The following is a 14995-nucleotide window of genomic DNA, read 5'->3' as shown; positions in this document are numbered from 1 at the left end:
TTCAACCCTAAACCAAAACCTAATCCAAACCCCTATACCAAGTGTAAGCACAACCCTCAACTTTATACCCACCCTGCAACCAACAGCAGCCCTCACCTCCACACTCACATCAAATCTAACCCTAACCCTAACCCTAAATTCAACACTACCACCAACCTTTACTCAAAACCTAAATCCAAAATCAACACCCACCCTAGACACAACTCTCAATTTTATACTAACCCGACACCCAACGCAGCCCTAAACTTAACCCTCACACCAAACCTAACCTTAATCCTAAACCTAAACCTAACCTTAGTACCAACCTTACCGACATACCTAACATGAACTCTAACCCCAAGCCCAAAACCATCCCTAAACAAACCTTCAACCTTATATCAACCTTAGAACCAACCACAGCCCTAAATTTCACCCTAACACCAACCCTAACCCTAAACCTAACCCTAATCCTTACTCTAACACTAACCCCAACACTACCACCAACTCTCAAACAGACACTAACACCAATACCAACACCAACCCTAAATAAAACTCTCAAATTTACACCAACCCAAAACAGAACTGCAGCCCTAAATATCAACCTAACACCACTCCTAACCCTAATGCTAACTCTAAAACAAACCTTAGTCCCAACCCTACCACCATCCCTAACACGAATTCTAACCCCAAGCCCAACACCAACCCTAAACACAACCTTCAACCATATACCAACCTTACAACCAACCACAGCCCAAAAATTCACCCTAACACAAACCATAACCATAACCATAACCCTAAACCTTTCACTAAACCTAGTGTCAACACTGCCACCCACCTAAACCCAAAACCTAACCACAAAACCAACACCAACCCTTAACATCACCCTCAACTTTACATGAACCCAACATGCAACCGCAGCCCTACAATTCACCTTAAGACCAACACTAACCATAATCTAACCCTAACCCTAGCCCCAACCCTACCACCAACCTGAAACCGAAACCTAACCACAAAACCAACACCAACCGTTAAGACCACCCTCAACTTTATACCAACCCTACACCCACTGCAGCACTAAACTTCACCCTAACACCAACTCTAACCCTTACTCAAAACCTCACCTTAACACTAACCAGAGCCCCAATGCTACCACCAACCCTCTCTAGAACCCTAACACGAAACCTAAAACAAACCCAACACCAACACTAAGCACAGCCCTCAACTCTATGCCCATTGTACAAGCAACCTCAGCCCTAAACATCATCCTAACATGAAACCTTACCATAACCCTTACCCTAACAGTAACCATAACCCTAAATCCAAGACAACCATCAACCCTTACATGAACCTAAATCAAAATCCAACACCATCCCTAAAGACTATCATCACCTTTATACCAACCCTATGCATAACCAAGGCCATAAACTTCACCAGAACACCAACCCTAACCCTTACCTGAAACCTCATCTTAACCCTAACCCAAGACCCAAACCTACCACTAACCCTGTCCTGAACCCTAACACGAAATTTAAAACAAGCCCCAACACCAACCCTAAACACAATCCTCAATTTTGACCCATGATCCAGCCAACTGCAACTCTAAACTTCACCCTAACCCTAACCCTAAACCCAACACTATCACCAACCCTTGCCCGGATCCTAAATTGAAAACCAAAACCAACCCAAACACTACCCTCAACTTTATGCCAGCCCTACACCCAACAGCAGCACTATACTTCACTCGAACACCACCCTAACCCTAACCCGAAACCTAAAGTTAACCCTAATCTTAGCCCCAACACGACTCCCAATCCCATTCTGAACACAAACCGGATACCTAACTCAAACTCCAACACCAAGCCTAAGCACAACCCCCAACTTTACACTCACCCTACACAGAATGGTAGCACACAACTAAACTCTCAAACCAACCCTAACCCTAACCCTAACTCTAACCTTACCCTAAACACAACACTACCACCAACCTTTACCTGTAACCTAAATCCAAACCTAAAACCAACCCCAAACACAACCTGCAATTTTATATAAACCCACCACTGAACACAGCCCTAAACTTCACCCGAACACCAACCCTAACATAACACTAACTCTAAACCTAATAGTAGTCCCAATCCTACCACCATCCCTAACACGAACTCTAACCCCAAGCCAAACACCAACCCTAAATACAACCCTCAATCCTATACCAACCTTAAACCAACCACAGTCCTAACATTCACCCTAACACCAACCCTAACCCTAACCCTAACCCTAACCCTAAACCTAACCCTAGACCCAACATTACCACCAACCCTAAAATGTACCCTAACACCAATATCAACACCAACCCTTAATTAAACCCTCAATTTTTCACCAACCCAAAGCCAACTCCAGCCCTATATTTCACACTAACACCAATCCTAACCCTAACCCTAACTCTAACTCTAGCGGCAACCCTACTGCCAAACCAAACCCAAAACCTAATCACAAAACCAACACCAACCCTTATCACAACCTTCACTTTTATACCAATCCTACACCCAACCACAACCTTAAATTTCACACTAACACCAACCCTAACCATAACCCTAAACCTAAGCCCAGCGCCAACCCTGCCACCAACCCGAACCCAAAACCTAATCACAAAACCAACACCAACCCTTAACACAACCCACAAATTTCTACCAACCCTACACCCAACTGCAGACCTAAACTTCACTCTAACATCAACCTTAACGTTAACTGTAACCCTCCCCCTTACCCTAACCCCAGCCCCACACTACTACCAACCCTAAAATGTATTCTTGCACCAACACTAACACCAACACTAAAAAAACCCTCAACTCTAAACCAACACAACACCCAACTGCAGCCTTAAATTTCACCCTAACATCAATCCTAACCCTAAACTTAACCCTAACCCCTACCCTACCACCAACCTGAACCTGAAACCTAACCATAAAACCAAGACCAACCCTAACACCACTGTCAACTTTATACCAACGCTACACCCAAACACAGCACAAACCTTCACCCTAACACCAAACCTAACCCTTACCCGAAACCTCACCTTAACCCTATCCCTAGCCCCGAATCTACCACTAACTCTGTCCCGAGCCCTAACCCAAAACCTAAAACAAACCCCAACACCAACCCTAAAAACAATCCTCAACTTTATACCCACCCTACAACCAACTGCAGCACTAAACTACACCCTAACTTGAAACCTAACCCTAAACCTAACCCAAACCTTAAACCCAACACTACCACCAACCCTTATCCGAACCCTAAATCAAAATCCAACACCAACCCTAAACACTACCCTCACTTTATACCAACACTACACCCAACCGCAGCCCTAAACTTCCCCCGAACACCAACCTAACCCTAACCTGAAACCTAATCTTTACCCTAACCCTATCCCCAAAATGACTACCAACCCTATTTCAAACCTTAACCCAAAACCTAACTGAAACCCCAAACCAAGCCTAAGCATAACCCTCTACTTTACACCCACCCTGCACCTAACAGCAGCCCTCAATTTCACACTCACACCAACCCTAATGCTAAACCTAACCCTAATTCAAAACCTAACCCTAGACCTAAATCCAACACTTCCAACCCTTACCCAAAACCTAAATTCCAACCCAACACCAACCCTAAACACAAAACTCAATTTTATACAAACCCAACAGCCATTGCAGCCCTAACCTTCATCCTAAAACCAACCCTACCCCTACCCCTAACCCTAAACCTAACCTTAGACCCAAACCTACCAACATCCCTAACACGAACCCTAACCCCAATCCCAACACTAACCCTAAGCACAATCCTCAACCCTATACAAATCTTACAACCAAACAGAGCCCTAAAGCTCACCCTAACACCAACCCTAACCCTAAACTTAACCCTCACCTTAACCCTAGCCCCAACACTATCACTAACCCTAAAACATACCCTAACACCAGCACCAACACTAACCCTAAACAAAACCCTCAATGTTATACCAACCCAAAATCCAACTGCAGCCCTAAATTACACCCAAACACCAACCCTTACCTTAACACTAACCCTAACCCCAGCACCAACCCTGCCACCAACCCAAACCCAAAACTTAATCACAAAACCAACACCAACCCTTAACACAACCCACAACTTTATAGCAACCCTACACCCAACTGCAGACCTAAACTTCACTCTAACATCAACCCTAACCCTAATCATAACCCTCCCCCTTACCGTAACCCTAGCCCCACACTACCACCAACCCTAAAACGTACCCTTGCACCAACACTAACACCAACACTAAATAAAACCCTCCCACCAAACCAACACAACACCCAATTGCAGCCCTAAATTTCACCCTAACACCAACCCCAACCGTAACCATAACCCTAGACCAAAACCTACCACCAAACCAAACCCAAAACCTAACCACAAAACCAACACCAACCCTTAACACAACCCTCAACTTTACACCAATCCTATACCCAACCTCAGTGCTAAACTTCACCCTAACACCAACCCTAACCCTTACCAGAAATTGCACCTTAACCCTAATCCTAGCCAAAAACCTACCACCAACCTTGTCCCGAACTCTAACCCGAAACCTAAAACAAACCCCAACACCAACCCTAAACACAACCCTCAAATTTATAAGCCCCCTACAACCAACTGCACCCTAAACTTCAGCCTAACTCAAAACCTAACCCTAACCCTAACCCTAACCCTAACGCTAAGAATAACCCTAAACCCTACACTAACATCAACACTTACCCGAACCCTAAATCAAATCCAACACTGACACAAAACTCTATCCTCAACTTTATACCAACCCTACACCCAATTGGAGCCCTAAACCTCACACAGACACCAACCCTAACCCTAACACAAAACTTAACCTTAACCCTTATCCTAGTGCCAAAATGACTACCAACCCTATTCCAAACCCTAGCCAGAAACTTAACCCAAATCCCAACACCAAGCCTTGGTACAAACCCCAACTTTACCCCCAACCTACACACAATGGGGGCCCTCAGCTTCACTTTCACACCAACCCAAACACTTACCCTAACCCTAACCCTAACCCTTAATTCAACACTTCCACCAACTCTTACCTGAAACCTAAATCCAAACCTAACACTAACCCTAAACACAACCCTCAATTGTATAGAAACCTGACACCCAATGCCTCCCTAAACTTCACCCTAACACCAAACCTAACCCTAACCCTAACGCTAACCCTCAAATCCACCTTCACATCAACCCTAACCCTAACCCTAACCCTAACCCTAAACCTAACCTTAGTCTCAATGCTACCACCATCCCTAACACAAACTCTAACCCAAGACCAACACCAACCCTAAACACAACCCTAAACTTTATACAAACCATGATGTAAACCTGTTTTGAAAACTTAGAATGGTCCTGATTGCAATCACTGGTGTAAGAATTTTTCTAAAACTGGAATTTTCAGATAACTAGCACATTAACTTAATTTAAAGATAACAATAACACAACCACAAACATAAACACAAACCGAAACCCAAAGAACCAATACAGTCAAATCCCCACCTCCAAACCCAGTCCTAAATTAACCCCAAGCCTATCTTGAACTCAAAGCCTCACACAAAACCTAACCCGAAACCTCACCCTTACCCTAACCCCAGTCCCAACCTTACCATCAACTGTAAACCCAACACTAACCCCAAACCCAGCATCAACCCTAAAACCAACCCAAATCTTTCTACAGACTGTAAAATAAACTGCAAACCATAACGTAACCCTAAATCCAACCCTAACCCTAACCCTAACCCTGACCATAGCCCCAAGACTACCACCAACCCAACCCTAATCCTAACACCAACCCCAACACCAACCCTAAACACAACAATAAACTGTATACCAATACTACACCCAACCACAGCTCCAAACCTAACTGTAACCCCACCTTAACTCTAACCCTATCCCTAACCCTAATGCTAACTCTAACCTTAACCCTAACCCTAACCCTGAGCCAGCCCTTAACATTATATTTCAGAAACTGAGAAATATACTTGGTCCACACCCGTCCACTCATATTTTTTGCGTAAAACAGAATTGTCCAATATATTTCATCATATTCTAGCTGAAAATAGTCCTAGAATGGGTTTTGAGCACTGAGCGACATTCCGGCTCCATGAATTTGGATGTTTGTCTTGTGTGAAAACTAGCATTTTAACAATTGCTATACAAATCCCTTACCTAATACTGTTTTGAAGGCTAAGGGACTTATTCGATCCATTCACTTCCTTGCACTTTTTGGACTGAAAGTACTCTCTACAGAGAAAACTGTTGTTAACCTAAACCTAAGTTAAACCTCACACTGGCACTACCCCTAAACCCACAACAACCTCAAAAACAGCAACAAGCACAAACCTACCATAAGCTTCACATGAATCCTAATCCCACCCAATCAGAATTCAAATCTTAACCCTAGCCTAAGATGAACTCTAATCCACAACCAAACACTAAGATTTTTTACTAAAATTGCAATATTAGAGAGAATCCTCTCTTTAGCTTAACTTAGTTATAATATACCACAACACACACGAACACAAACCTAAACCCCAAAGAAACAATACCAGCATTAATCCCAACCTCCAAATCTGGTTTAGAATGAACCCCAAGCCTAATTTCAACCCAAACCCTCACCCTAACCCTAACCCTAAACCTAAACATATACATAACCCCAACCACAACACGAAACCTCAACCCAAACCTAACTTTTATTCCAAACCTACACCCAACTGCAATTCTAAACCTAACTCTAACCCAAACCCTAACTCTAACCCTAACCATTGGCCTATCCTAAACCCCTAGACTAACCCTAACCACAACCAAAACACCAACCCCATACCCCGCCCTAAACTTTATACCCACCCTACACCCAACCATACACCTAAACCTAAAATTAACCCCAACACTAAAACAAACCCTAACCCTAAACATAACCCTAACCCTCATCCTAACCCTAAACCAAACACTAAGCCTAACCTTAACATGATTTGTTTCAGAAACTTAACACTAATGCTATCACTACATAACCACTAATTATAACCCTGAGCCTAATGCTAACATTAACATAATCTGTTTCAAAAACTGAGTAATAATAATATATCCACACATTTCCATTCATTTTTAATGGAAAACAGCATTCCAAAGCAATGCTTCCTAGTAAAATATGAGAACTGTTTGTAAATGTGTTTTGAGTGCTCATTGACTTACCAGCTCCATTCGCTTTCAAGCCATTTTGTGGGTGAAAAACAGCATTTCTGCAGAACACTCATATACAGCTATGTAAACCATTATGGAAGCTTCTTTGAAAACTTAGAATGGTCCTGGTTCCAAAACTGGAGTAAGATTTTTCACTAAACCTGCAATATTTCAGAGAACCCTCACCTAAACTTAACTTCAACACAACACTAATGCAAGTACAAACACAAACACAAACCGAAATCCCCAAAGAACCAATACCAGCATAAATTCCAACCTCCAAACGCAGTTCCAAAATGAATCCCAAGAGAAACTTCAACCCAAACCCTCATCCTAACCCTCACCCTAAATCTAACCATATCCCTAACTCTAACCCTAACCCAAACTAACCATAGCCCCACCCCTAACCCCAACCCTAACCCTAACCATAAACCCAATTCCAACACCAATGCTAAATCCAACTCTAAACTTTACAACAAACCTATACACAACTGGAACTCTAAAACTAAGCCTAACCCCAACCATATCCCTAACCCTAACCCTAACCTTAACCCTAACCCTAACACTGAGCCCAGCCTTAAGATAATTTGTTTCAGAATCTGAGTAATGTACATGGTCCACTCACGTCCATACATTTTTTTTTAGCCTAAACAGCATTCTCCAACAAATCTCACCTAACTCTAGCTGAAAAAAGTCTGTGAATGGGTTTTGAGAACTGAGTGAAATACTGGCTCCTTTCATTTTGATGTATGTTTTGTGTGAAAGCTAGTTTTTTCACAAAAAAAAAAACTCAATAATTGCGATGCAAATTCCTTACCTAACACTGTTTTGGAAGCTAAGAGACTTAATGGATCCATTCACTTCAATGCACATTTTGGACTGAAAGTACTTTTTACAGAGAACACTATCCTTAACCTAAACCTAAACTAAATCTAACACAAATACTACCCCTAAACCTACAGAAACCTCAAAACCAACAACAAACCAAAACCAACCCGAAGCTTCACACCAATCTGAATCCCACCCTAAGCATAACTCAAATCCTAACCCTAGCCTAAGCCACAATCTAACACTAATGCTATCCCTTCATTAACACTAAATGTAACCCTGAACCTAGCACTAATATTGACATAATCTGTTTTAAAAAACGAGTAATAATAACGTCTCCACACATTTCCGTGCATTTTTAATGGAAATCAGCATTGAAAAGTACTGTTTCCTAGTAAAATATGAGGACAGTTTGTAAATGTGTTTTGAGAGCTCTTTGACTTAGCAGTTCCATTCACTTTCAAGTCATTTCATCAGTGAAAAACAACATTTCTGCAGAACACTCAACTAGAGCTGTGTGAACCATTACCTAAACCTGTTTTGGAAAATTAGAATGGTCCTGTTTCCATTAACTAGCTAAGATTTTTTACTAAAACTGCAATATTTCAGAGAACCCTCATCTTAAACTTAACTTCAACATAACACTAACGAACCACAAACACACACACAAACCGAAACGCCAAAGAATGAATACCTGCAAAAATCCCAACCTCCAAACCCAGTTCCAAACTAAATCCCAACCCTAAATTCAACCCAACCCTTACCCTAACCCTAACCCTAAAACTAACCATATCCTGAACCCTAACCATAGACCCAACCCTAACATCAACCCTAACCATGACCCTAATGCCAACCCCAACACCAACCCAAAACCCAACCCTAACCTTTATACCAAACCTACACGCAACTGCAACTCTAAACAATACCATAACCACAACCCTAACCCTAAGCCTAACCCTAGCCCCACCCCTAAGTCCAACCATAGCCCTAACCCCAAACCCAACACCAACCCTAATCTCCACCCTAACATTTATACCAACCTTACACCCAACACAACTGTAAACTTAACCCTAAACTGAACAATAAACGTATCACTAACCCAAACCTTAACCCTAAGCTTAATCCTAACCCTAACACTGAGCCTAGCCTCAACATAACTTGTTTCAGAAACTGAATAATGTACATGGTCCACACACGCCCATACATATTTTTAGTGTAAAACAGTGTTCTCTAAAAAGCTCACCTAGAAGACTTCCGGAGAAGATGGCGGCTTAGTAAGACGCACGGGTCTTAGTTCCTCCTCCAGAAAAGCAACTAAAGAAACAGAAACAATACGAAACAGCTCCCGGAGTCACGACAGAGACCAAAAAGACAGCGTAACCCATTCTGGAACAGCTGAACAGGCAGGGAGAATCTGCTGTGGTGAGATACCCGAGGGGCGCGCGTTTTCCCGGCCGGGGCGGCTGGCGACTGGGGTCCCCTCCACGCACGTGGCTCCCCGGTCTGACTGGGAATGTTGAATAGCGGGGCCATCCCGTCACGCTTGGCATTTCGGGCTAGCTGGGCAATTAGGACCGGCACTCTCCCAAGCCGCGGCGGCCAGCGACCCCCGCCTCCACGCGCGGTTTCCCGGGCCGACTGCCATGCAGACAGACGAGCACCACGAGCGCCACCTACTGGGCAGGAAAAGAAAAACAGAGCCCAGAGATTTCACAGAAAAAGCTTTCAACCAGCTGGGTCCCACACCCAGGGAAATCTGATCAAATGCCCAGACACCAGCAGAAAATAATGGATGACGCTCGGAAAATTGAAGATATGGCCCAGTCAAAGGAACAAAGCAATAGTTCAAATGAGCTACAGGAGCTGAGACAACTAATGCTGAATATACGAACAGAAATGGAAAAACTCTTCAAAAACCAAATCAATAAATTGAGGGAGGACATGAAGAAGACATGGGCTGAACAAAAAGAAGAAATAGAAAATCTGAAAAAACAAATCACAGAACTTATGGGAGTGAAGGACAAAGAAGAAAAAATGGAAAAAACAATGGATACCTACAATGGTAGATCTAAAGAGACAGAAGCTACAATTAGTGAACTGGAGGATGGAACATCTGAATTCCAAAAAGAAACAGAAACTATAGGGAAAAGAATGGAAAAACTTGAGCAGGGGATCAGGGAACTGAATGACAATATGAAGCGCACAAATATATGTGTTGTGGGTGTCCCAGAAGGAGAAGAAAAGGGAAAAGGAGGAGAAAAACTAATGGAAGAAATTATCACTGAAAATTTCCCAACTCTTATGAAAGACCTAAATTTGCAGATCCAAGAAGTGCAGCGCACCCCAAAGAGAATAGACCCAAACAGGCGTTCTCCAAGACACTTACTAGTTAGAATGTCAGAGGTCAAAGAGAAAGAGAGGATCTTGAAAGCAGCAAGAGAAAAACAATCTGTCACATACAAGGGAAACCTAATAAGACTATGTGTAGATTTCTCAGCAGAAACCATGGAAGCTAGAAGACAGTGGGATGATATATTTAAATTACTAAAAGAGAAAAACTGCCAACCAAGACTCCTATATCCAGCAAAATTGTCCTTCAAAAATGAAGGAGAAATTAAAACATTTATAGACAAAAAGTCACTGAGAGAATTTGTGACCAAGAGACCAGCTCTGCAAGAAATACTAAAGGGAGCACTAGAGTCAGATACGAAAAGACAGAAGAGAGAGGTATGGAGTAAAGTGTAGAAAGAAGGAAAATCAGATATGATATATATAATACAAAAGCCAAAATGGTAGAGGAAAATATTATCCAAACAGTAATAATACTAAAAGTTAATGGACTGAATTTCCCAATCAAAAGACATAGAATGGCAGAATGGATTACGACCCAGCAATACCACTGCTAGGTATCTACTCAAGGGACTTAAGGGCAAAGACACAGACGGACATTTGCACACCAGTGTTTATAGCAGCATTATCTACAATTGCAAAGAGATGGAAACAGCCAAATGTTCATCAACAGACAAGTGGCTAAACAAACTGTGGCGTATACCTACGATGGAATATTATGCAGCTTTAAGACAGACTAAACTTATGAAGCATGTAATAACATGGATGGACCTAGAGAACATTATGCTGAGTGAGTCTAGCCCAAAACTAAAGGACAAATACTGTATGGTCCCACTGATGTGAACCGACATTCGAGAATCAGCTTGGAATATATCAGTGGTAACGGAGTCCAGCAGGAGTTAGAAACAGGGTAAGATAATGGGTAATTGGAGCTGAAGGGATACAGACTGTGCAACAGGACTAGATACAAAAACTCAAAAATGGACAGCACAATAATACCTAAGTGTAATGTAACTAGGTTGGAACACTGAATGAAGCTGCACCTGAAATATGGTTTTTTGTTTGTTTGTGTGTTTGTATCTTTTGTTTTTGTTTTTTTCTTTTTCCTTTATATATATATATATATTATTAATATTATTATTTTAATTCTCTTCTCTATATTAACATTCTATATCTTTTTCTGCTATTTTGCTAGTTCTTTTCCTAAATCGATGCAAATGTACTAAGAAATGATGATCATACATCTATGTGTTGATACTAAGAATTACTGAGTGCATTTGTAGAATGGAATGATTTCTAAATGTTGTGTTAATTTCTTTTCTTTTTTTGATTAATAAAAAAATTTTAAAAAAAAAGAATTTGGACAAAAGACATTAGTAATTGTCATTAACTTTAGTTTGCAGACTCTTTAATCCATTTATATCAAGAAAAGAAAGATATTTAAGGCTTAAGTCTACCATGACCGAAAACTTAATCATTCCTTTTGCAAACCTCCCAGATAGAGGTGATATAGGTCCAAGAGAATGCCTCAGATGCAAAACGTGTGCTCAGTAAGGATGGCTCTGAAAATTGCATCCTCTGGAAAGAGACAGTCTTCGTGCCATGTAACCTTTTTTTACTTAACAAGCAGAAGCCACCAATCCTATTTTAGGACTGAGCAGGTCAAACTAAGTGAAGAGAGAAATCATTGTACTTCAATATACATTTCATCCAAGAGCTCAACATCCTAAAAAAGTTTATCTTTTATGCTAAAAATAAACAAGGCTGAACAACTAAAAAAAAAAAAAAAAAGCTCACCTAATTCTAGCTGAAAAGAGTCTGTGAATGGGTTTCGAGAACTGAGTGACATACTGGCTTTATTCATTGTGATGTATGTCTTGCGTGAAAACTAGCATTTTCACAGAAAACTCTACAATGGCTATGCAAATCCCTTACCTAATAGTGTTTTGAAAGCTAAGAGACTTAATGGATCCATTCACACCCATGCACTTTTTGAACTGAAATTACTTTCTTCAGAGAACACAATCCTTAATGTAAACCTAACCTAAACCTAACACTAACACTACCCCTGGACCTACAACATCCTCAAAACTAACAAAGAAAAAAAACCCCACCAAACAGAAGCTACACACCATCTTAATCTGACCCTAAGCATAGCCCAAATCCAAACCCTAGTCTAAGCCTTAATTGAGCCACAACCTAACACTAATGCTATCCCTACATTCACACTAAACATAACCGAGCTTAACACTAATATTAACATAATCTGTTTCAAAAACCGAGTACTAAAAATATCTCCACACATTTCTGTGCATTTTTAATGGAAAACAGCATTGCAAAGTAATGTTTCCTAGTAAAATATGAGTACAGTCTGTAAATGTGTTTTATGAGCTCCTTGACAACTAGCTCCATTCACTTTCAAGCCATTTGTCAGAGAAAAACAGCATTTCTGCAGGCCACTTAACTACAGCTATGTGAACCATACCTAAACCTGTTTCATAACCTTAGAATGGTCCTGGTTCCATTAACTGGTGTAAGATTTTTTCCTAAAACTGCAATATTTCAGAGAACACTCACTTAAACTTAACTTCAACATAACAGTAATACAACCACAAACAAAACACAAACTGAAAATCCTTACAACCAATACCAGCACAAATTCCAACCCCAAACATGGATCCAAAATGAACCCCAAGCGTAATTTCAACCCTAATCCTCACTCAAACCCTAATCATAAAACTAACCACATCCCTAAGCTTAACCCTAGCCCCAAACCTAACCCCAACCCAACAACAAGTCTGAAATCCAATACTAAACTTTATACCAAAACTACAAGAAACCACAACTCTAAAACTGACCCTAACCAAAACCCTAACCCTAACCCTAACCCTAACCCTAAGCCTAACCCTAACCCTCACCCTAATCCTAACCCTAACCCTAACCCTAACCCTCACCCTAATCCTAACCCTAACCCTAACCCTAATCCTAACCTTAACCTAGCCCTCACTCTAACCCTTACCCTAACACTGAGCCTAGCCTTAACATATTCTGTTTCAGAAACTGAGTAATGTACTTATTCTACACATGTCCATACATACTTTTAGCATAAAACAGCATTCTCCAAAAAAATCTCTTCTAATTATAGCTGAGCAAACTCTGTGAATTGATTTTGAGAACTGATTGAAATACTGGCTCCTCTCATTTTGATGTATGTCTTGTGTGAAAACTAGCATTTTCACAGAAAATTTAATAATTGCAATGCAAATCCCTCCCTAATACTCTTTTGGAGGCTAAGAGACTTATTGGATCCATTCACTTCCATGTGCTTTTTGGGCTGAAAGTACTTTCTTCAGAGAACACTACCCTTAACCTCAAGCTAACCTAAACGTAACATTAACACTACCCCTAAACCTACAACAACTGCAAAATCAACAACAAACCCAAAGTAACCCGAAGCTTCACACCAATCTTAACCCTACCCTAAGCATAACCCAAATCCTAACCCTGGCCTAAGCCTAACTCTAAGCTGCAACCTAACACTAATGCTATACCTACATTAACACTAAACATAATGCTGAGCCTAACACTAATACTAATATAGTCTGTTTCAAAGACAGAGTAATAATAATATCTCCACACATTTCTGTGCATTTTTAATGGAAACAGCATTGCAAAGTAATGCTTCCTAGTAAAATATGAGAACAGTTTGTAAATGTGTTTGGAGATCTCATTGACATACCAGCTCCATTCACTTTGAGGTTATTTTGTTGGTGAAAAACAGTAGAGCACACAACTACAGCTATGTGAACAATTACTTAAACCTGTTTTGAAAACTTAGAATGGTACTGGTTCCATCCACTTGTATAAGATTTTTTCCCTAAAACTGCAATATTTCAGAGACCCTCACCTTAAACTTAACTTAAACATAACACTAACGCAACCACAAACACAAATACAAACCAAAACACCAAAGATACAATAAAACACAAATCCCAACCTACAACCAGGTTCCAAAAGAACACCAAGCCAAAGTTCAACCCAAACCTTCATGCAAAACCTAACACTCAAACTAATCATACACCAAACCCTAACCCTACCCGAACCCTAACCCCAACACAGCACTAACCTTAACCCAAACCCCAACACCAACCCTAAACTCAACCCTAAATTTGTACTAAACCTATACACAACTGCAACTCTAAACCTAACCTTAACTCCAACCCTAACCCTAACCCTTACCCTAACTCTAACCCTAACATTGAGCCTAGCTTTACATAATTTGTTTCAGAAACTGAGTAATGAACTTGGACCACACACGTTCATACATATTTTTAGTGTAAAACAGCATTCTCCAACAAATCTCACCTAACTCTAGCTGAAAAAGTCCGTTAATGAGTTTTGAGAACTGAGTGACATACTGTCTCCATTCATTTTGATATATGTCTTGCATGAAAACTAGCATTTTCACAGAAAACTCAATAATTGCTATGCAAATCACTTACCTAATACTGTTTTGAAAGCTAACAGACTTAAAGGATCCATTCACTTCCATGCACTTTTTGGACTGAAGGTACTTTCTTCAGAG

Source organism: Tamandua tetradactyla, chromosome 10, assembly GCF_023851605.1.
Source record: "Tamandua tetradactyla isolate mTamTet1 chromosome 10, mTamTet1.pri, whole genome shotgun sequence".
Lineage (NCBI taxonomy): Eukaryota > Metazoa > Chordata > Mammalia > Pilosa > Myrmecophagidae > Tamandua > Tamandua tetradactyla.
The sequence above is the reverse complement of the archived record's forward strand: the minus strand, read 5'-3'. Positions refer to the sequence as shown.